This window comes from Perognathus longimembris, chromosome 13 (genome assembly GCF_023159225.1).
Source record: "Perognathus longimembris pacificus isolate PPM17 chromosome 13, ASM2315922v1, whole genome shotgun sequence".
NCBI classification, from domain to species: domain Eukaryota; kingdom Metazoa; phylum Chordata; class Mammalia; order Rodentia; family Heteromyidae; genus Perognathus; species Perognathus longimembris.
Genome location: NC_063173.1, coordinates 60,234,046 through 60,255,604, shown reverse-complemented (window position 1 = coordinate 60,255,604; position 21,559 = coordinate 60,234,046). Strand labels below are relative to the sequence as shown.

Below are 21,559 nucleotides of genomic sequence, written 5' to 3'. Positions count from 1 at the left end.
CAAAAAATTAAAAAATAGAATACTAAACAACAACAACCCACCAGAAACAAAAAATAAGAATCACAATATGACCAAGCAAGTACATATTTCTATGTAAAGGGGAAGGAAATTCTGGCATATGCTACCAAGTGGACAAACCTTAAAGACATATTAAACCCATCACAAATAAAGAGAAACTGTCTTTTGACAAAACCTATCTTAGCCAATTAAGTTAGTGACTTCTATAGTCAACAAGAGTTAACTAACTATATAGAATGTGATACAATTGTCTTGAGAAATCACATGTACAGAACTTTCATTACAGGACACTACTGTGCTTTTTCTATCATTACTGTTGCACATTTCTTACTGTTCCTAATTTATAAACTAGTAGTTTTTGTTAGGAATAGTAAAAAAATTGATAACCAAAAAATAGTACCCATAGGAATCAGCACTATCTGAGATTTCAGAGGGGGTCTTGGAACATATTCCTAACAGATAAGGGAGGACTACTGATTCTGTCAATCAAAATATATCAAAATATAAGTAAAGGAGAATGGCAACTGCCAGACAAGAGGGAATAAAAAGCTTAAACAGATATGGAGTTTCAGTTTTGAAAGATGAAAAAGGTACAAAGATGGATGGTAATAACACTGAAATAACACACTTAATAGGTTAAGGTGATGTTTTATGTTATATGTATTTTATACCACAATTTTAAAAAAATGGAGCCAGGCTAAGTGTCACACCTGTAATCCCAGTACTTCAGAAGCTAAAGTAGGTCTGCTTGGCCTACATAGGGAAACCCTGTCTCAAAAGCAACAACAATAAACACACACACACACACACACACAAAGAAAACCAAAGAGCCAAAACAAACAAAAGGAAATGAAGCAGCATCCAATTGTAGGTCTGGAGGGATCCTTAAAATGCACAGGTTGAGTCCTACACTCCATTATAGAAATGTCACAGTTAGGTGAGGCCTGATACAAAAGTATTAAGAAGAGATACCCAGCTACTCAGAAGGCAGCAATGGGAGGATGAAGTTGAAGCCAGCCCAAGAGCTTAAATCCCAGTACTGTCCTTGACTGCCCCTCACCCCCAAAAAGACAGGAAGAACCACTAGAGAGCTTACTTTCTCCCTGCACAGGTATATGCACTGAGGAAAGGCCATGTGAGGCTATAAACCAGGAATTGGTCCCTCACCAGAAACTAAATCAGCCAAAATTCAAATCTAGACTTTCAGAGTGAAAAACTGTACACAAGTTCTGTTAAGATATTCAGTCTGTGGAATTTTTGTGGCCTATGCAAACTAAGAAGAGAAATAATTTTCAGCCCCAAAAATGTATGTACTCAGACCTCTTCATATGTGTATAAAATAATATACATACTGAAACAAACTCCAAAGATGAGGAAACAAAGGACCTTTTCTTAATTTCCCTTTTCATTTTTGGATGACTCTATTCTTTACCTGATATATGGTGTATACACGTGCACATAAGAGGGAAGGAGGAGGAGGACAAAGTGGGTGAAAAAGCGCTGCAGCAGAGCCCACTGGCTGCCATGGACATTGATGAGAGTGAACCATGCAACTCCTAGGCAGAGATGGGAGAGAAGGAAGGAATGGGGGAGAATAAGGGAACAGATGATACCATGCAAAAAGAAGGAAATGTACTTATTACCTGACGTATGTAAAGGTAACCCCACTGTATCTCACCTCTTAAAACAATAAAGTAATTAAATAAAAAATTAATGAAGAGCACAGAAAGGGCTGGGAATGCAGCTCAGCAGTAGAGTGCTTACCTTGGTGTCATGCATACTGTTTAGAGCTGCTAAATGTTAAATTATGCTTTCTCTCCCTAAACAAATTTTAATTTTCCTCCCAAATACACCACTTTAAAAAAGTTTGCTTTTACTAACTCACCTTCACACTTCTAGCTGTTACATGCTCAAATGTTCTATTATCCTTGAGTTTTTGAAGAATTTATTTTTCCTCCTCTTTTCAGGACCTCTTTCTTGCTGGCCTTGTGTGGGTGGCACCAGTCTTCCCAAGATGGGAAGTGCTTGTCTCTTTCCTACTCCAGACCTATGTTGTCTTTGTAATTATTCTTCTGTTTTAGGCAGTCTTTGGTAGTTTGCTCTGAAGAAGGTGTTTATACTTTTGATACCTTTTGATACTTTGTATTTCTTTTTGTATAACAGGCTTGTTGCCAACAGTTCCTTAAAGAAGCCATAGTTTTCTCAACAGGCATGTACTCTAACCCAATGACAAAACTTATCCTCTGTTCTCCACTACTGTAATTAAGACTAATGAAGGGAATGTGTGTGCCACATAATCATAAAAATATCATTTAAAGGTGAGAGGTGTAACAGTAGCAGAATGCATGCTAATTAGCAAGCTGAAAGCCCTGGGTTCAATTCCTAGCACCAAATAAGCCAGTTTAGGCTAAAACAAAATATTCTCAACTCTATACGCAGAATCTAAGTGGCTCTGCTTAATCACAAAAGTCAGGAATAACAGAATGAACATCTACCCTCTATGTTGGCCTTTATTCATTACTACCCTCATAGTACAGTTAAGGATAATAAGAAAGGACTTAGCCCTAATTTGTCTTTATATGGACAATGTGAATAAAGATCATCTACAGGGGCTGGGGATATGGCCTAGTGGCAAGAGTGCTTGCCTCGTATACATGAGGCCCTAGGTTCGATTCCCCAGCACCACATATACAGAAAATGGCCAGAAGTGGCGCTGTGGCTCAAGTGGCAGAGTGCTAGCCTTGAGCAGGAAGAAGCCAGGGACAGTGCTCAGGCCCTGAGTCCAAGCCCCAGGACTGGCAAAAAAAAAAGATCATCTACACAACTTTAAATCTGAAAAAATAAAAATTGAGCAGGGCACAGGTGGCTCCCATCTGTAATCCTAGCTACTCAGGAGGCTGAGACCTGAGGATTACAGTTCAAAACAACCAATTAATCACACAAAAAGCCCGAAGTGGTACTCTGGCTCAAGTGGTAGAGCTCTAGCCTTGAGCTAAAGAACTCAGGGACAGTGGCCCAGGCCCAAAGTTCAAGTCCCACACCCGACAAAAAAAAAAAAAATCAATAAAAAAACCACAAGTTAGATATATTATGATTAAAAGATAGAAAAACAAAATATACAAAAACCATTCTGCTAGCGGTAGATAAGACATTGTACAATAGATTTCTAAACACAAACCAAAGAGGTCCAAAGAGAATATGTCAAAACCTTCATAGTAAAATAGTATTTTAAAGTGTTAAATGAAAAAAAAATTGCCAACCTAGAATTCAACATCCAGTGAAAATACTCTTCAGGAATGAAAGTAAAAGAAACACACCTTCAAATGAAGAAAGGGAAAGAAATGTACAGGCAGCACACCTGTTCTAGAAGAAATGCCAAGGGATGTACTTCAGATAGGAGGGGGGTTATGGTAGAGGGTAATCTGGGACTTTGGGGATGGTGGAAGAACAACACAAGTAATAACCATCTGGGAAAATATATTATTTTTTCCCTTTTAAATTCTTCAAATGAAGCATGGCTTTTGTGCAATTACAACACAAAGGTGGTAGGGTAGACAGCCTACTTGTTTAAAGATTTCCATTTTACTTAAATTTCCATTTTATTTTTAAACAAACATAAAAATTAGGTATGTATCTGGTAGTCTTCGGAGATGCCACTAATAAAATCCATGCAGTGAAAGTATATAGATAGATAATTCTATCAGGTAATTTCAGAAACAATTATTTTAACACAAGCCAACGGAAGAATACCAAAACTATTCATCAACACCATACCAAGAATGTAAGAAGACCACAGTGTAAAGTACAAAATATCCACAGTAAAATCCACACTAACACTTTTAAAAGGCCCATCGTGTATGTAACTGTACTTTAAGTAAAAGCTCTGGCACATGATTGGATTACATCACTGTCTACCAATGTACCCTAATGAGCACTCAAATCACCATGGGCATGCAAGAAGCTCATCTCTATAAAAAAGCAGCCACGTCACAAATTAGAAAATTAGCATCCAAAATAAAGCTAAGAGAACCATGTATCCCTATTTATAACGGTGAGCACAATGGTACAAATGACTACAAAACTCCATTCAACAAGCTACATTCAGACAGCTCAATGAATTACACACTCAAGCTTTATTTGACCTAAAGGCTGAAATCCATAATCCCAAGTACAACACTAAGGACATCAAAGACTCTTTATCTCCAACTTACCACCAGAAAACCAGAAGTGGCACTGTGGCTCAAAGTAGTAGAGTGTTAGCCTTGAGCAAAAGGGCTCAAGGATAGCACCCAGGCTGTGAGTTCAAGTCCCATGACCTACCAAAAAAAAGTTCATATTCCTAAATTTTAACTTGCTCAACAACAATTTTTAAAAAAGACAAACTCGTTTCCATGATTTTCAATGAACTAGTATATTATATAAATTAATATTCTTCATTAGAACAGCAGAAATTAAGCCATGTTCCTTTAAATTATGGCATTCAGTTCAGTCAATATTCGACAAGGTACCTCATCTCTCTGCACTTGTTTTTTATCTATAAAATGGGAAACTTAAAAACCATTACTCGTCAAATCCTAGAATTCTTCATCCCTATGAAACTAAGAAGTTAAATATAAATAAAACCAGGACATTGAAAGAAATAAAGAAAATGCAATGAATATCACACATTCTCAATTCTTTTTTTTTTTTTTTTTTTTTTGGCCAGTCCTGGGGCTTGGACTCAGGGCCTGAGCACTGTCCCTGGCTTCTTCTTGCTCAAGGCTAGCACTCTGCCACTTGAGCCACAGCGCCACTTCTGGCCATTTTCTGTATATGTGGTGCTGGGGAATCGAACCCAGGGCCTCATGTATACGAGGCAAGCACTCTTGCCACTAGACCATATCCCCAGCCCACATTCTCAATTCTTAAGAAGTTCCTTGAATAAATTTAAATTAGAACTTGAAAGTAGAATGACAAGGCTGGGTGCTAATGGCTACTGCCTGTAATCCTAGCTACACAGGAGGCTGAGATCTGAAGATCACCATTCAAAACCAGCAGGGCAGGAAGACCATTTAATTGGAGACTCTTATCTCCAATTAACCAGCAAAAAGCTGTGGCTCAAGTGGTAGTGTGCTAGCTTTGAGCACAAAAGCTCAGAAACAGTGCCCAGGCCCCAAGTTCAAGCCCCAGAACTGGCTGGCCCAAGTACATACACACTTCATCAAACATACACTTCGCTGAAAAGGCACTGCTGAGTAACTCGATGTAGGCAGCCATGGGCTCTCCTCACAGGCAATGTAAATACATGACTCCCCAGGCTGTAGTCAACACCTACGCATTTTTCCTCTATTAGTAGTAAGGCTGGACACTGCTCATATTTTAGAGTCACTTACACTTCACTGCCAATATGTTTATATCCTTTGTTCATTTATCTACTGGGCTAGTCTCTTCTATGATGTGTAGTGTTTATTTAACAGTGAGAAAATGAGCTCTTTGTCTGATAGCATTCTCTCTTCAGCTCATTCCAGTCTGGTATCCATCTGTACCACTCAACCCAAACAGCCTTTTCAGGTTACCAATGACCTCCAGGTGGGGCTAAATCCCAAGGCAACTCTTGTTCTCATCTTAACCTTGCTCTTAGCAACACACAATGGAGTCCACTAGTGGGCCCTCCTGGGTAAGAAGTTCTCCCAGGCCATCCTCAATCTCCTTATCTGGAGGGGCCCTCCTTTCTTTTTCTGTACTACTCATAATCCAGAGGTTCCTAAGAATCTAGGCTTAACACACTCTCCCACATTGACCGCACTCGCGGGAAGTAAATGTACCTTTTTTTGGTGGCCCTAGAGTTTGAACTTAGGGCCTTGGTCTCACTTGTGAGCTGGCAGTTCTACACTTGAGCCACACCTGTAACCCTACACTTCCTTTTTTATTTAGTTTCCCCACCGACTCAAAAAAGCTGGAGACATAAAACAACTTTTGTTGTTAAATGAAGCCATTTCTGTGAGCTTCTTAAATCATAACTCTGCACTTTAAAAACGGGTATCAAACTGGGCAGATGGCTCACTCCTGTAATCCTAGCTATTCAGGAGGCTGAGAATGGAGAGGACTGCGGTTTGAAGGCAGCCCAGGCAGGAAAGTTCATGAGACTCTTCAATTAATCACCAAAAAGCTAGAAGTGGCATTGTGCATCAAGTGGCAGATCGCTAGGCCTCAAGCAAAAAGAGCTCAGGGAGAGGCCCAAAGCCCTGAGTTCAAGCCCCATGACCAATAAAAAGAAAAAAACAAAACAGGCCCCTTAGTTGCCTCACAAACACATTGTATTCATTATGTGCAGAAAAACAGTGTCTTTGCTTTCCAACACACACTGGCCACCTGACCAAACCTTTTCTTTACCAAGTCTTCCCCATCCAATAGAAGACATGTACTAGTGGTGAATGACCGGCCGGGCTCCTCCTGGCCCTTCCACTCCAAGCCACTAAACTTTATCAGTTTCAATTTCTTCATATGTATTCTCTCCCATCTCCTGCCATTGCCTAAGGATTGGCACAGCTTCCCTGTTAATAATCTTCCTGGTGTCCTCTTGTACCTTTCTCCAAGCCATTTTCTATGTGGACTGTTTCTTGGTCAGTTTCCTTTTACTTCTAGGAGTAGTAAGGATAGTGATAACTGATCTACCCTGGCCCCTGTAGAAGCCACATAAGGATTCTGAGCATTTAAATGGAGTTAGCTTGAATTGAGTTGGGCTAAAAATTTGAAATATAAAGTGGAATTCAAAGGCTAAGTAAGAAAAACAGAAGTGAATAGCCAGACACTGGTGACTCATGCCTGTAATCCTAGCTATTCAGGAGGCTGAGATATGAAGATTGAGGTTTAAAGGCAGCCCAGGCAGGAAAGTCCCTAAGACTCATCTTCAATTAATCTCCAAAAAGCTAGAAGTGGCTCTGTGCCTCAAGTGATAAAGCACTAGCCTTAAAAGGTCAGGGACAGAACTAAAGCTCTGAATTCAAGCCCCAGGACTAGCACAAAAAAGGTAAAAATAAAAATAAAAGAAGTAGGGGCTGGGGATATAGCCTAGTGGCAAGAGTGCCTGCCTCGGATACACGAGGCCCTAGGTTCGATTCCCCAGTACCACATATGCAGAAAACGGCCAGAAGCGGCGCTGGGCTCAAGTGGCAGAGTGCTAGCCTTGAGCAAAAAGAAGCCAGGGACAGTGCTCAGGCCCTGAGTCCAAGGCCCAGGACTGGCCAAAAAAAAATAAAAAATAAAAAAATAAATAAAATAAAAGAAGTAAATAGCCTGGCACCAGTGGCCCACACCTGTAACCCTAGCTACTCAGGAGTCTGAGATCTAAGAACTGAGGTTCAAAGCCAGCCCGGGTGGACAAATCTAAGAAACTCTTATCTCCATTTAACCAGCAATAAGCCAGAAGTGGAGTCGTGACTCAATGAGTGCAAAAGTTAAGCAAGAGCATAAGACCCTGAGTTCAAACTTCAGTACTGGTATTTTAAAAAAAAAGGGGGAGGGAGGGAGGGAGGGAAGGAGGGAAGGGAAGGGAAGGGAAGGGAAGGGAAGGGAAGGGAAGGGAGAAGGAAGGGGGAAGGAAGGAAGGAAGGAAGGAAGGAAGGAAGGAAGGAAGGAAGGAAGGAAATAAAGAAACTCATTAACTTGTTTACATTGATTACATGTTTTACTATTTTAGATGAGTTAAAAAAATAGATATAAGGGGCTGAGGATACATGAGGCCCTGGGTTCGATTCCCCAGCACCACATATACAGAAAATGGCCAGAAGTAGCGCTGTGGCTCAAGTGGCAGAGTGCTAGCCTTGAGCAAAAAGAAGCCAGGGACAGTGCTTAGGCCCTGAGTTCAAGGCCCAGGACTGGACCAAAAAAATATATATATATATATAAACCTAAACTTATTTTACTCTGCTTTTTTTTTTTAAACTTCTTCAGGTAGTTTTTGGAAGACTTTAGATTATGTAAGTGGCTTGTACTTTATTTCTACTGACACTGCTCTGATTACTTCAATGAGAGTACCAGTACTTTATCTTCTTTAACCAAGTATGATGAAAACATACAAAGTACTGGTCCTAGCACAGATATGTGGCAGCTGAATTACTGGCCAAAAATTGGTATCATTTATGTACATTCACTGAAAATAAAACATGAAAATTTTAATTTTTACTCAAGTTGAATAAGTCTTAAAAATTAGAAATAGGGGCAAGGTGCTAGTGGCTCACACCTGTAATCCTAGCTACTCATTGTTCAAAGTCAGCCTGGGCAGTAAAGCCCATAAGACTCTTATCTCTAATTGACTACCAAAAACCTGTAAGTGAAGCTGTGGCTCAAGTAGTAGAAAAAAACTAAGGAGCAGTGTCCAGGGCATGAGTTTTAAAGCCCAGGACAGACACACACACATAAAAATTAGAATTAAGAAGGCAGCTTTTAGCTGGATGCCAGTGGCTCACACCTGTAATACTAGCTACTCAGGAGTCTAAGATCTGAGGTTCATGGTTCAAAGCCAGCTAGGGCAGGAAAGTCTGTGACACTCTTCTCTCCAATGAACCACCAGGAAACCAGAAGGGACGCTGTGGCTCAAGTGACAGATGGCTAGCCTTGAGCTGAGGGGCTCAGGGACAGTGTGCCCAGGCCCACAGAATTCAAGCCCCACAACTGACCCTCCCACCCCCAAAAAAGATTTTAAATTTCAGTCCTTGAATTTGAATGTTTATGCTAATCAGCTTGTCAATAATGTTTCTAATTTTTCATCACACAAGATTCTGTTACAATCAAAAGGGACTGAGGAAGATTAAAGAAAAAGAACAAAAATTTTCAGCTTTCTATCATGGTGCAAAATCAAGGTGAAAAGGAGAACCCACTGTGGGAATTTCAAATCCTCAAGCTCTGCCTCAACATGTGTGTCAGGGAGAGTGCAGACTGACCGACCCAGGCAGCTAAGGTGTTGGAGCAACTCACAGGGCAGACCCCAGTGCTTCCCAAAGCTAGTTACACTGTTAGATTCTTTGGCATATGAACAAATGAAAAGATTTCTGTCTATTGCACAGTCCGTGGGGCTAAGGCAGAAGAAATTCTGGAGAAAAGTCTGAAGGTGCAAGAGTATGAATTAAGAAAAACTTTCTCAGGTACAGGAAACTTTGTTTTTGGGATCCAGGAACACATGGATCTGGGCATCAAATATGACCCAAGCAGTGGTATCTGTGGCCTGGACTTCTAAGTGGTACTGAATAGGCCAGGTTTCAGCATCGCAGACAAGAAGCGCAGAACAGGCTGCAATGGGTCCAAACACAGAATCAGCAAAGAGGAGGCAGTGCGCTGGTTCCAAGCAGAAGTATAATGGGATCATCCTACCTGGCAAATAAATCCCGTTTTATCCAAAGGTCAATAAAATGTTCTCAGTGAAATTGGAGGGGAAAAAATTTTTTTTCTTCAGTAATCAGCCCTCTAAAAAATTGGTCACTGGACTGGGAATGTGGCTTAGAGGTAGAGTGCTTAGCTAACATGCATGACGGCCCTGGGATCGATTCCTCAGTACCACATAAAGCCAGAAGTAGCAAGCACTGTGGCTCAAGTGGTAGAGTGCTAGCCTTGAGCAAAAGCAGCTCAGGGACAGAACCCAGGCCCTGAATTCAAGCCCCATGACTGGAAAAAAAGAAAAAAAGTTATTACAACTCAATCTAATTGGCAGTGAAAAGAGAAAAGTAGATGACAGGGAAAGTAATTATCAAGAGCAGGAACCTTGTTGAAGCCGCCCTGAATCACTTTCAACTGCCAGAGAAGGTATGGTTCATGCAGAAATGACCAGGCTAAGTTAGGTGGCTGCACCGTAGAAAGGAGAGAAAATGCACTGTCATATGGCCTTGAAAACACACAAGTCATGTCTCTTACAACTAGATAAAGAGGAGTAGAAATGGAGGAATCCACACACTTAAATGTAAGCAAACTTTATCTGGATCCTAATTTGCCAAAACTATAGTACTTGAGACCACTATAATATCAAGCAATTGTGTGCATCTGGGGGCTGAGGGGGAGCACTGGAGTTTGAATTCGGGGCCTCACACTTGCTAGGCAGATACTCTACCACAAAATCATGCCTCCAAAGCTTCCCCCCCTCCCTTGCAATGGTTATTTTGAGACTGGGTCTCATTTTCTTACTTGGCCCACGATTTGACTGCAATCTACCTACTTTATATGCTTCCTGCAGTAGCTGAGATGACAAGTGCACTCCATCATGCCCCGCTTCTACTGCTGAGAAGGGGCCTCACCTAGATGTCCGAGTTGGACTTGAATCACAATTCTCCTAATCCTAGCCTTTAGAGGCATAAAAGCACCTGGGTGTAGTTTTTGTTTTGCTTTCAAAGATGTGATAGCTTTGTATGATTAAAATGAAATTTTAAATAGTCATCGAGAGGTGTATAAAATATCTATTTGAAGATTTTTCTCCAAGTAGTATACACAGGGATAGCCAAAGAAGAAAAAAAGAGTAACAGGACTTGTCTTCTTCAAAAGACAAGGAACCAACCCCACATAAATAGGCAAAGACATTCACAATATGCTTATCTACCACAAGATCTGTATTTAGAATAAAAGACTCCTACCAAATGCTGTGTTTTAAAGTACACCCACAACTTCTTTAACACTTCTACTACTTTCAAGAGAGTACAATCTCCTTCCTCTTCAGTATAAGTTGAACTTTGAGAGGCTCTTCTAACAAGCGGAACATGGCAAAATTAGGTGCTATGTGACTTCTGAGGCTAGGTTGTAATTATGACAGCTTTCAACGGTACTGCTTCCTATATCACTGTCTTTGGAGCAAGTCAGTTACCACGTCCCAAGACACTGAGGCACCTCAAGCAAAGGTACAAGTGAAAAGGACCTCCTACTAGAGCCACAATCAACTTGCCAAGCATGTGAATGAGCCACCGTGATAAGAAGCTTTGACACCAGCTTTCTAAAGTTTTCAGAGGACTGACCATATCAACACCAAAACCAAAGCCACAGTGTGGTACCACTCTAAGTTCCTGATCCAGAGAAACTACTGGTAGTTATGGTTATATGTCACATTTGGGGATCATTTGCTATACACCAAAAAGGAGCTAATGCAATAAAACACATAATTCATTAAAAAGAGAAAACAGCAAGAGACTTATGTAATCAGTTAAAAAAAAAAAAAGGCATCTAAAACCAGCCGACAGTGGCTCATGACTCTAATACTAGCTGCTCAGGAAGCTGAGATCTGAGGATTGGGGTTCAAAGCCAGCCAGGGCAGGAAAGTCTCTGAGGCTCTAACTTCAGAAAAGCTGGAAGTAGAGCTATATGTGGCTCAAGCAGTAACAGTGCTAGCTAGCCTGGAGCAAAAAAGTTCAGGGAAGCTATCCAGGCCCTGAGCTCAAGCCAGCATTCTCCCTCCCACCCAAAAAATGTTAAAAAAAGGACATTCAACTGATGAAAACACGTATGAAAAGGTATTTGACCTCAGGAGTATAAATTAAAGCTACCATGAGATTCAGGCAGGGGGAAGCATTCATGGCAATGGAGCAGATGAATGGAGAGAGGAAGGGAATACTGGGGGAAAAACATCCCACAGGCTGCTGGCAGAGTAAATTTGGTATAACCACTCTAATACATGCTCAATGTTTCCAACACTGATGATGTATGTATACTTTATAATCTAGTGATTTCATTCTCAGGCATATTCCCAATAACAACAAAACACACACAAGTTGAGCAAAAAAGGCACAAACTCAAGTATTCTTAGCAGCAAGTATTCTTAGCCTAAATGCATTATCTAACCAAACACCTAAGAATAGGTTCAAACAATAAAACTGCATAGGGCTGGGGATATGGCCTAGTGGCAAGAGTGCTTGCCCCGTATACATGAGGCCCTGGGTTCAATTCCCCAGCACCACATATATAGAAAATGGCCAGAAGTGGCGCTGTGACTCAAGTGGCAGAGTGCTAACACAATGCTAAGAGAATGAAGTCAGACATGAGTATACAGTCTAATGATAGAACAAAAACCGTACAAGTCACCAGTGCTGTAGATATCAAAATACTGAGTGTCCTAGAGGAAAATTAGCACAAGAAGACATGTTGGAAACAGATTACCCAGGTGGGATTAGCATGTAAAGACATATTTAGAACATGTCTACTTTTCTGTATTTCTATTCTACTTCCACAGAGTTCTAGGAGTGAAAAATGGCATAAAGAAGAATGAGATTGACCTAGGGGATATAGCTGTTGGTGTGGGTAATTCAGTTCATTATATTGTTCTATGTTCCAGTTTCTCCTCATAAAAAGGTCTTAAATGGCTGGAACTGCTGGTAAAAGTGAAACTGTGACTGGAATAAGTTTAAGGTATTAAAATCCACAGATCCCCTGACATAATTACTTCTTCAAGATTATCCTAAGTGAAGGACTGACCCCCACCCAGTTTTCCCAGGCCCATATAGGCAGCAGGCAAAACCCCAGGTATGAACTGACCTGCTTTGATGATGTGCAGGCAGGGCAATTCACCTAAGCCCAGCTGTAAACAATCCACTGTGGGCCCAAGGAAAAGCCACCAACTTCCTAGACCTAGTGGCACTTTCAATAACCTCTGCCTCCTTGCTCAGATCCCTTATAAGCCTGGCCCCAAATTTACCCCCTCACACAACCTCCAATCCTCTGGGAAGGTCTGTGCCTCTCACTGTTCCTTAATAGTCTCCTTCACAGACAAGCCTAGAACACAGAGAACAAAGACGCATGGTCTCCTTGATATATGATTGTTGGGGGGGGGGGGGGGGGGGAGGGCAGTAGAGACCAGGTCTGCAAAATAACAAACTTCTTTTCAAATGATATTTCCAAAATGTTTGGGTCAGTGACTTTACATTATGTATCTAAAACCAAACAACTACTAAACAACCATAAAAAAGTCTAGGATAGAGGATCACAATAGCTCAACACCTATGTACATATGATTATGATTAGATGAGGCTAAGCAAAATGAACTCCAAGAGAAGGACACAGGAGGACTTTATTGTCGTCGTTACATTTAATGTACTAGGTGAATTTCCTTTGGCGTACCCCATGTGGTTATTGTATATGATTTTGGTATACTGGATATTGTATATATGCTTATCTGAACTAGGGAAGGGAAAGAAAAATGAGGGAGGGTGTAACAAATATGACAAGAAATGTACTCACTACCTTATTATGTAACTGTACCCCCTCTGTACCTCACCTTGTCAATAAAATTTAATTTTAAAAAAAAATAGTCCCCCTCGCACAACCTCCAATCCCACGGGAAGGTCTGTTCCCCTGGCTGTTGCTCAATAAACAGTCCTCACCTGTTGATGGTCGAGTCTGGCCTATTCCTTTCCCGTTCTCCTTCATTTTCCTAACACTAAGGAATTCTTTTTCCTAAGGAATTTTTATGAGTATAAAGTCATATATATATATATATATGGATGCCCAGATAATTCACAATAGAAAAACAGAGAACCAGGCTGGGAATGTGGCTTAGTGGAAGAGTGCCTGCCTAGAAGGCATGAAGCCCTGGGTTCTATTCCTCAGTACCACATAAACACAAAAAACGCAGGGACAGCATCCCACAGCCAACCAAAAAAAAAGGAAAAAGAAAAACAGAACCACCTAAAAAAGAAAGATACGGGATACTGCGGGAAGCACCACCAAACAGGTGGTCAAACACAAAACACAAGGCACATCAAGTAATAAATAACAATGATTTTTTTTATTAAGTCCTTTTATTTCTCCAAAGAATATAATCATAAAGAAAATCAGGGCTGGGCTGGGAATACGGCCTAGTGGTAAAGTGCTCACCTCGTACACATGAAGCCCTGGGTTCGATTCCCCAGCACCACATATATAGAAAAAGCCGAAGTGGCGCTGTGGCCCAAGTGGCAGAGTGCTAGCCTTCAGCAAAAAGAAGCCAGGGACAGTGCTCAGACCCTGAGTTCAAGCACCAGGACTGGCAAAACAAAAAAAATATCAAGGCTTAGCTAGGTATTGGTAGCTCACGGCTGTAATCCTAGTTACTTAGAAGGCTGAGATCTGAGGATCACAATTTGAAGTGGGTTCGGAAAAATCCATGAAATTTCCATCTCCCATTTACCACCAAAAAGCTAGAAGAGGAGCTGTGGCTCACATGGGAGGGTGCTAGCCTTGAGAAAAAAAAAGCCCAGCGGCAGTGCCTAGGCCCCGAGTTCAAACTCCAGAACCAGCTCGCATGTACATACACCTGCCTGTGCATACAGGCACACACGTACATGCGTGTGCCCATACACACACATAAATACACACACACACACACACAAGGGCTAGAGGTGTGGCTCTAGTGGTTAAAGTATCTGCCGCACAAGGCCCTGAGGTCAATCTTCAATATTGAAGAAAAAGAAAAAAAAGAAAAGGAAAGTCAAAATTCTCAGAAGCAAACATGGAATAAAATCTTGGTGGCTTATATAAGGGGAGGCATAGAAATGAAGGGACAAAAGGTGTACAAACACAGCAATGGTACTCACTGGACACTATGTTAGATATGAACTATACAACTTGTGGGAGAAAAAACCTGGGTGAGGGAAGGGGTGACACTGTCCAAAAAGAAATGTACTCTTTACCTGACTTATGAAGCTGTAACCCCTCTGTATATCACCTTTATATTAACAGTAGAAAATATTTTTTAAAAAAAATCTTGGTGGTGCCTGGCACTGGTGGCTCAGGCCTGAAATCCTAACTACTCAGGAGGCTAAGATCTGAGGATCAGTTCAAAGTCAGCCGAGGTAGGAGAGTCCATAAGACTCTTTTCTCCAACTAACCACTAGAAAACTGGAAGTAGCACTGTAGTTCAGGTAGGGCAGAGTCTTGAGCTGAAGAACTCAGGGGCAGAGCCCAGACCCACAGGTTAAGCCCCACAACCAACAACAACAACAAAAAATAATAATAAATCTTGGTGGCTTTGGATTTGGCAAAGTCTTTTTTTTTTTTTTTTTGTTGGCCAGTCCTGGGGCTTTAACTCAGGGCCTGAGCACTGTCCCTGGCTTCTTTTTGCTCAAGGCTAGTACTATACTTCTTGAGCCACAGCACCACTTCTGGCTTTTTCTGTTTATGTGATGCTGAGGAATCAAACTCAGATCTGGCGTGCACGCCAGGCAAGCACGCTACTGCTAAGCCACATTCACAGCCCTTGGCAAACTCTTTAAGAAGGCTATGACACCAAAATACAGGAGATCCTCTTACCACCCCCAAAAAAACACTCATAAGCTGGATTCTTCAAGTTATTTGTTTTTACCTCAATGACATCAAGAAAAGGCAGCAAGCCAGACAGAGAAAAGTATTTATAAACCACACAGTTGATCAAAACTTACATAGAGAAACTCTTACCAGTCAGTAACAAAGATAATCCAATTTAAAAATGGGTAAATACTGCGTTGGGAACAGAGCTCAGAAGTGAAGCACTTGCTTGGTATGCCCTGTATTCAATCCCTAGCACTGCAAAAGTAAAAATAAAAAGACAAATAAGTAAAAGTGGGCCAATAATTCAAAGGGGCTTTTCTCTGAAAACAGTTAATGGCCAATAAGAACATAGGAGAACACACTTATCTTCAGCCCTCAGAGGAATGCAAACCAAAACTACATTAAGACACCACTTCACACCTACTTTAATCAAGCAGACACATATGAAGCGATATGGAGAAGAATGCTCTGTGCTGCAAATAGGAATGGAATATGGTAAAGCCACTCTGGACAACAGGCTAGCAGTTTCTCAAAAGGCTAAACATACTATTATACAACCCAACAATTCCATTCATTCCTGCGGCAACAGAAAAAATACACAAATGGTCATAACTGCAAGATTCATAAAAACTAAAATTTAGAATCAGCCAAATAGTCAGCAACTGATGAAAGAATAAACAAAAGAATGGCTTTATTTGGCAAAAGAAGGAAATGAAATGATGATACATGCTACAACACAGACAAGTCTTCAAAGTATGTCTAAGAAGAGTAATAAACTAGTTACAAAATACCACATATGACACAATTCCATTGTGTGTATGAAATGCCCAGAACAGGCAAATCTACAAAAATAAAGTATATTAGTAAGCCAGGGAACTACGGTTCACACTTGTAATCTTAGCTACTAAGAAGGCTGAGATCTGGGGCTAGGGATATGGCCTAGTGGCAAGAGTGCCTGCCTCGGATACACGAGGCCCTAGGTTCGATTCCCCAGGTTCGATTCCCCAGCACCACATATACAGAAGACGGCCAGAAGCGGCGCTGTGGCTCAAGTGGCAGAGTGCTAGCCTTGAGCAAAAAGAAGCCAAGGACAGTGCTCAGGCCCTGAGTCCAAGGCCCAGGACTGGCCAAAAAAAAAAGGTTTCTCTGTGGAGCAATGAAAATATTCTTAATTGACTGTGATGATAGTTGAGCAAATCCATAAAATGTACTCTAAGCTGTATGTTTTATATGGTGAACTCTCATATGTGAGTTATATCTCAATAAAGTTGATACAAAATAGTGATATACTCTATATTTGCAAAGGGAAATGCTAAACAAGCATTGTTTTTAAGGACCCCAGTATCTGTACTTTGCTTTACCAATGTATAATGTATTTGTAAAGTTCATCCCAGGAGGACTCCATGCAGATGTGCCCCCACCAGGTTAAGTCTCCACCCAGTTACCTGGGTAACCAGCAGACCTGGAGGCAGTTACCTCCCCCCCTTCCCTGAGGTCACATCCTAATCCACCAGGCCACACCCTCCTGCCCCTACTCTACATTGGGGGTTGTCCCTTCTCTCGGGCCATGCATCACCTAGCAGTTCCATAATAAACTTTTCTCTCCTGTTACCTGTTACCTGTTCTCCTTTACTACCTACTTTAAAAATCTAACAGTATTCACACATATTTATTTGAATCTAACAACAATCTTGCCTGACCATTTATATCCTTTTTGCAAATAAGTTACAAATATAATAACCAACCTCGGTCTAATACCTATCATACATAGCACATGGTCAGAGACACTATCTCAAAAGAATAAAAACAAGTAGGATCCAGTGGCCTAAGACCGTATGTAATCCTAGCTAATGAGGAATTTGAGATCTGAGGATTGTGGTTCAAAGCCAGCCCAGAAAGGAAAGTCCGTGAGACCCTCACCTCTAATTAACCCCCAAAAAGCAAAGAGAAGCGAGGCTGTGACTCAAGTGGTAGAAAATCAGCCTTGAACAAAAAAGAAACATCAAGGTACTGGTGGCTTACAGCTGTAATCCCTGCTACTCAGGAGGCTGAGATCTGAGAATCATGGCTCAAAGTCAGGCAAGCAGAAAAGTCCAGGAGACTCTTATCCCTAATAAATCACACACACACACACACACACACACACACACACACACACACACACACTCTACCTGCAAGTGGAGCTATGGCTCAAGTGGTACAGGGCTAGCTTTGAGCAAGAGATGCTCAGAGACAGTACATAGGCCCTGAGTTCAAGCCCCAGGACTGGCCCAGAAGAAAAAAAAGAAGGGACAGTGTTCAGGCCCTGAGTTCAAGCCCCAGTAATGACACAATTAAAAAAAAAAGGAGGGAAAAAACAAAACAAAAACCCCAGAGAAACCCAACCATGGCCCAATAAACTGAACAGAGTATACATTCAAGAAGAAGCCAAAATTTAAAACACCATCTGGAAATTGCTGAATTAACAACAAAGAAGATAACAGAATTAGAAATATTTGTTATATATTTGTACTACTGTTAAAAAGGCCATTTTTAGCCAGGTGCTGGTGGCTCATGCTTGTAGTTCTAGGCTGAGATCTGAAGACAGAGGTTTCAAGGCCCGCCCAGATTGGAAGGCCCATGAAACTCTTCTCAATAAACCACCAAAAGCCTTGAAGTAAAGCTATGCCTCAAGTGATAAGAGTGCTAGCCCTGAGATAAAGGGACAGTACCTAAGTAAAACCCTGAAATCAGCACACACAAATGACCAGGTTTTACATGAGTACCATATAACAAAATACAGAACTATAAAATAAAAATAAAATAGGCAGAAGAGAATGGTAATACCTCTGTATAATTAATGATGATAAAAGTATATCTGAAAACATGCACAAGGTCAATGAGAAAAATGATGATCATGAAAGACATCAAAAAACTAAACAGGCTGGGGATACGGCCTAGTGGCAAGAATGCTTGCCTCGTATACATGAAGCCCTGAATTCAATTCCCCAGCACCACATATACAGAAGTGGTGCTGTGGCTCAAGTGGCAGAGTGCTAGCCTTGAGCAAAAAGAAGCCAGGGACAGTGCTCAGGCCGAGTCCCAAGCCCCAGGACTGGCCAAAAAAAAAAAAAAAAAAAACTAAACAAATGGAGAGATACCATATATTCATAAAGTGTCATATGTCAGTTCTTCCTAACTTGACCCATACATTTAATGAAATCATAATCAAAATATGACACATTTCATAAATGAGTTCTATATAAGGAGCTCTTAAAACTCAATAGCAAGAAAATGAACCAGATTAAAAAATGGGAAAAATATTTGAGCAGACACTTCAAAGATTGTCTGTGTTAAAGCTTTTTGTCATTTTGACAGCTATGTAAGACAAATGGTTTAAAGGAGGATTCTTTGGGCTCACAGTTTCAAAGGTTTTAGTCCATGGTGGGCTGGCTCCATTGCTGGAGGTCTGAAGAGAGATGAAGGTCACAAAGTGGAACATGTGGTACAGTAAAGTGGCTCACCTCATGGCAGCCAGGAAGAAGAGAATGGTCTATCTTTCCAGAACACACCCCCAGGACAAACTTCCTTCAACTAGGCCCCACCTTCCAATAAAACTATATTATGAATCATCTCTCAATACCTAAGACTTTTTGAAAGATACTTCATAGTCAAATCATACAATACAAATGGGAGGATATGAAAACATGTTCAGTGTCACATCATTAAGAAAATGCAGGGGCTAGGAATATGGCCTAGTGGTGAAGAGTGCTTGCCTCGTATACATGAAGCCCTGGGTTCGATTCCCCAACACCACATATATAGAAAATGGCCTGAAGTGGCGGTGTGGCTCAAGTGGCAGAGTGCTAGCCTTGAGCAAAAAAAGAAGCCAGGGACAGTGCTCAGGCCCAAGCCCCAGGACTGGCAAAATAAAAAAAGAAAGAAAGAAAGAAAATGCAAAATGCTAGGCATCGGTGGCTCAGGCCTGTAATCCTATTAAGGATGCTGAGACCTAAGGATTACAGTTCAAAAGTTAATTTCCAATTAGCTAACAAAAAAGCCAAAAGTGGAGCTATGGCTCAAGTGGTGGCTCAAGTGGTGGCTCAAGTGGTGGCTCAAGTGGTGTTCAGGGACAACACCCAGGCCCTGAGTTCAAGCCCTAGCACCAGCAGACACACACACACAAATTTCAACTGAAACAATGTGATGCTACATATTACAAACATATTAAAACAGTCAAAAGCTAGACACTGGTGACTCACACCCTGTAATCCTAGGTACTCAGGAGGCTGAATTCTGAAGATCATGGTTGGATGCCAGCCAGGATAGTAAAGTCTGTAAGATTCTTATCTCCAATTACCAGCAGAAAACTGGAAGTGGAGCTGTAGTGCAAAGTGATAGAGAGCTAACCTCAAGCAAAAGAGCTCAGGGACAGTGCCCAAGCTGTGAGTTCAAGCCCCAGGACCGGGGGGAAAAAAAGTCAAAACACAAACCCAAATGTGAACTATTATGTGGAACAGCAGGAACTCTCTTATTCTTTGCTGGCAGGAATACAAAATGATAGTCACTTTGGAACCCTGCACACAGATATTTATAGCATCTTTATCTACAACTGCCAAAACTGGAAAGGAACCACAATGTCCTTTCAGTAGGCGACAGAATAAATTCTGGTGCATTTAGACAATGCAACTTTATTCAGTACTAAAAAGAAATGTGTTATCAAGCTCACATAATTAAGCAAGTTATAACTAAGTGGATCCCGAGTTCAAGCTCCAGAAGTAGCGTGAGCACGCACGTGCGCACACACACGCACACATGCACGTGCACACAGTAACTGATGATTGTTAGCCCTAATGATAAGGTAGCCAGCAGGAATGAGTACTTCTACTGTCTTCTACGAATACACCCAAACATAGCCAGTAATGTTTCTTTTTAATCTTCACAACAATTCTGCTAGAGGGGATCTCTAACCCGTGCCCCTACAACCTCTCCTCATTCTTTGTTCTGGATCCGGAAGATTATCAAGCTGCTTCCTGAAGCTTCATGAAAACAATAGTTACACAGCCACTGTGCCCCACACTCTGGCTCCACTGGGAATTACTAAGATCAAGGGCAGTCAGTCATTACTGCTGTGCTTCAGCAGTGCAGCTAGTCCTGGCACCCCAGCACTTAGCCTTCAAGAGGAGGTACAGCAGAGGCAGGGCCAGCTCAGAATTCACAAGGCTTATCCCTATATCACAAAACAAACTCCACTCCATCACTAGCCTAAGCCCCCACAATGATGTTGTTGTTCCTCAAGTGTAATACAGTCCCTTCTCTTTGCTAAAAGGCTGAATGCTCCTCTTTCCTTTCCTCAGGATGGATTGGCCTCAGAATGAGTTTGCCTGAGAATCTGTGTTGATACACTTCTTTTCCAGATATCTCTTTTTAATGTTCTTGACACACACAAAGATCACATTAGTGTTCTTCAGCAATCAAAAGGCCCCAATTCAAAAAAGCTATGCTGAAATCTTTCCCATGACTAGATATAAAAATGAACTGAGTAATGTGAATGAGTAGAAAACCTAAGAAATTGCTCACGGACAAAAGAATAATCCAGGTTCAAGGAAGGGAAAAAGGTCTTAAAAAAACAAAACAAGGGAACTGGGAATATGGCCTAGTAGCAAAGTGCTTGCCTGGCATACATGAAGCCCTAGATTCGATTCCTCAGCACCACATATACAGAAAAAGCCAGAAGTGGCGCTGTGGCTCAAGTGGCAGAGTGCTAGCCTTTAGCAAAAAGAAGCCAGGGACAGTGCTCAGGCCCTGAGTTCAAGGCCCAGAACTGGCAAAAACAAAACAAAACAAAACAAGGCTGAGTGAGTGCCGGTTTTCTCATGCCTGTAATCCTAGCTACTTCAGAAGGCTGAGATCTGAGGATTGTGATTCAAAACCAGCCCAGGCAGGAAAGTCTGTGAGACTCTTATCTTTAACCACCAGAAAACTGGCAGTGACACTGTGGCTTAAAGTGGTAGAGCACTCGTCTCAACAGCACACATATCCTGATCCTGAGTTCAAACCGACAAACAGTAAAGAAAATAAAAGGAAAAAAACAAAACACAAAAATCCTCTATGGTAATTTTTAAATACTGACAACCAGACCATGTACTTGGTCAAGCACTAGTGGCTCGTGCCTGTCATACTAGCTAGCTACTTTGGAGGCTGAAGTGGAGGATCACAGTTCTTAGAGGAACCCAGGTCCAGGTTAGCCTGGTCAGGAAAGTCAAGAGACTCCACCTCAAAAGAAGTAGCTGGGTGTGGTAGTACACATACCACCTGTCATCCCAACACAATA

General features: G+C 41.4%; 1 protein-coding gene and 1 pseudogene across 13 annotated transcripts in view; one reads left to right on the top strand and one right to left on the bottom strand.

Moving 5' to 3' along the window:
• The window catches only part of Ppp6r3 (protein phosphatase 6 regulatory subunit 3), a 105,465-nt gene that overhangs the window by 72,497 nt on the left and 11,409 nt on the right, over nt 1-21,559 (bottom strand). The gene's annotated exons all lie outside the window — the stretch shown is intronic.
• LOC125361341 lies at nt 8,694-9,536 on the top strand (annotated as a pseudogene).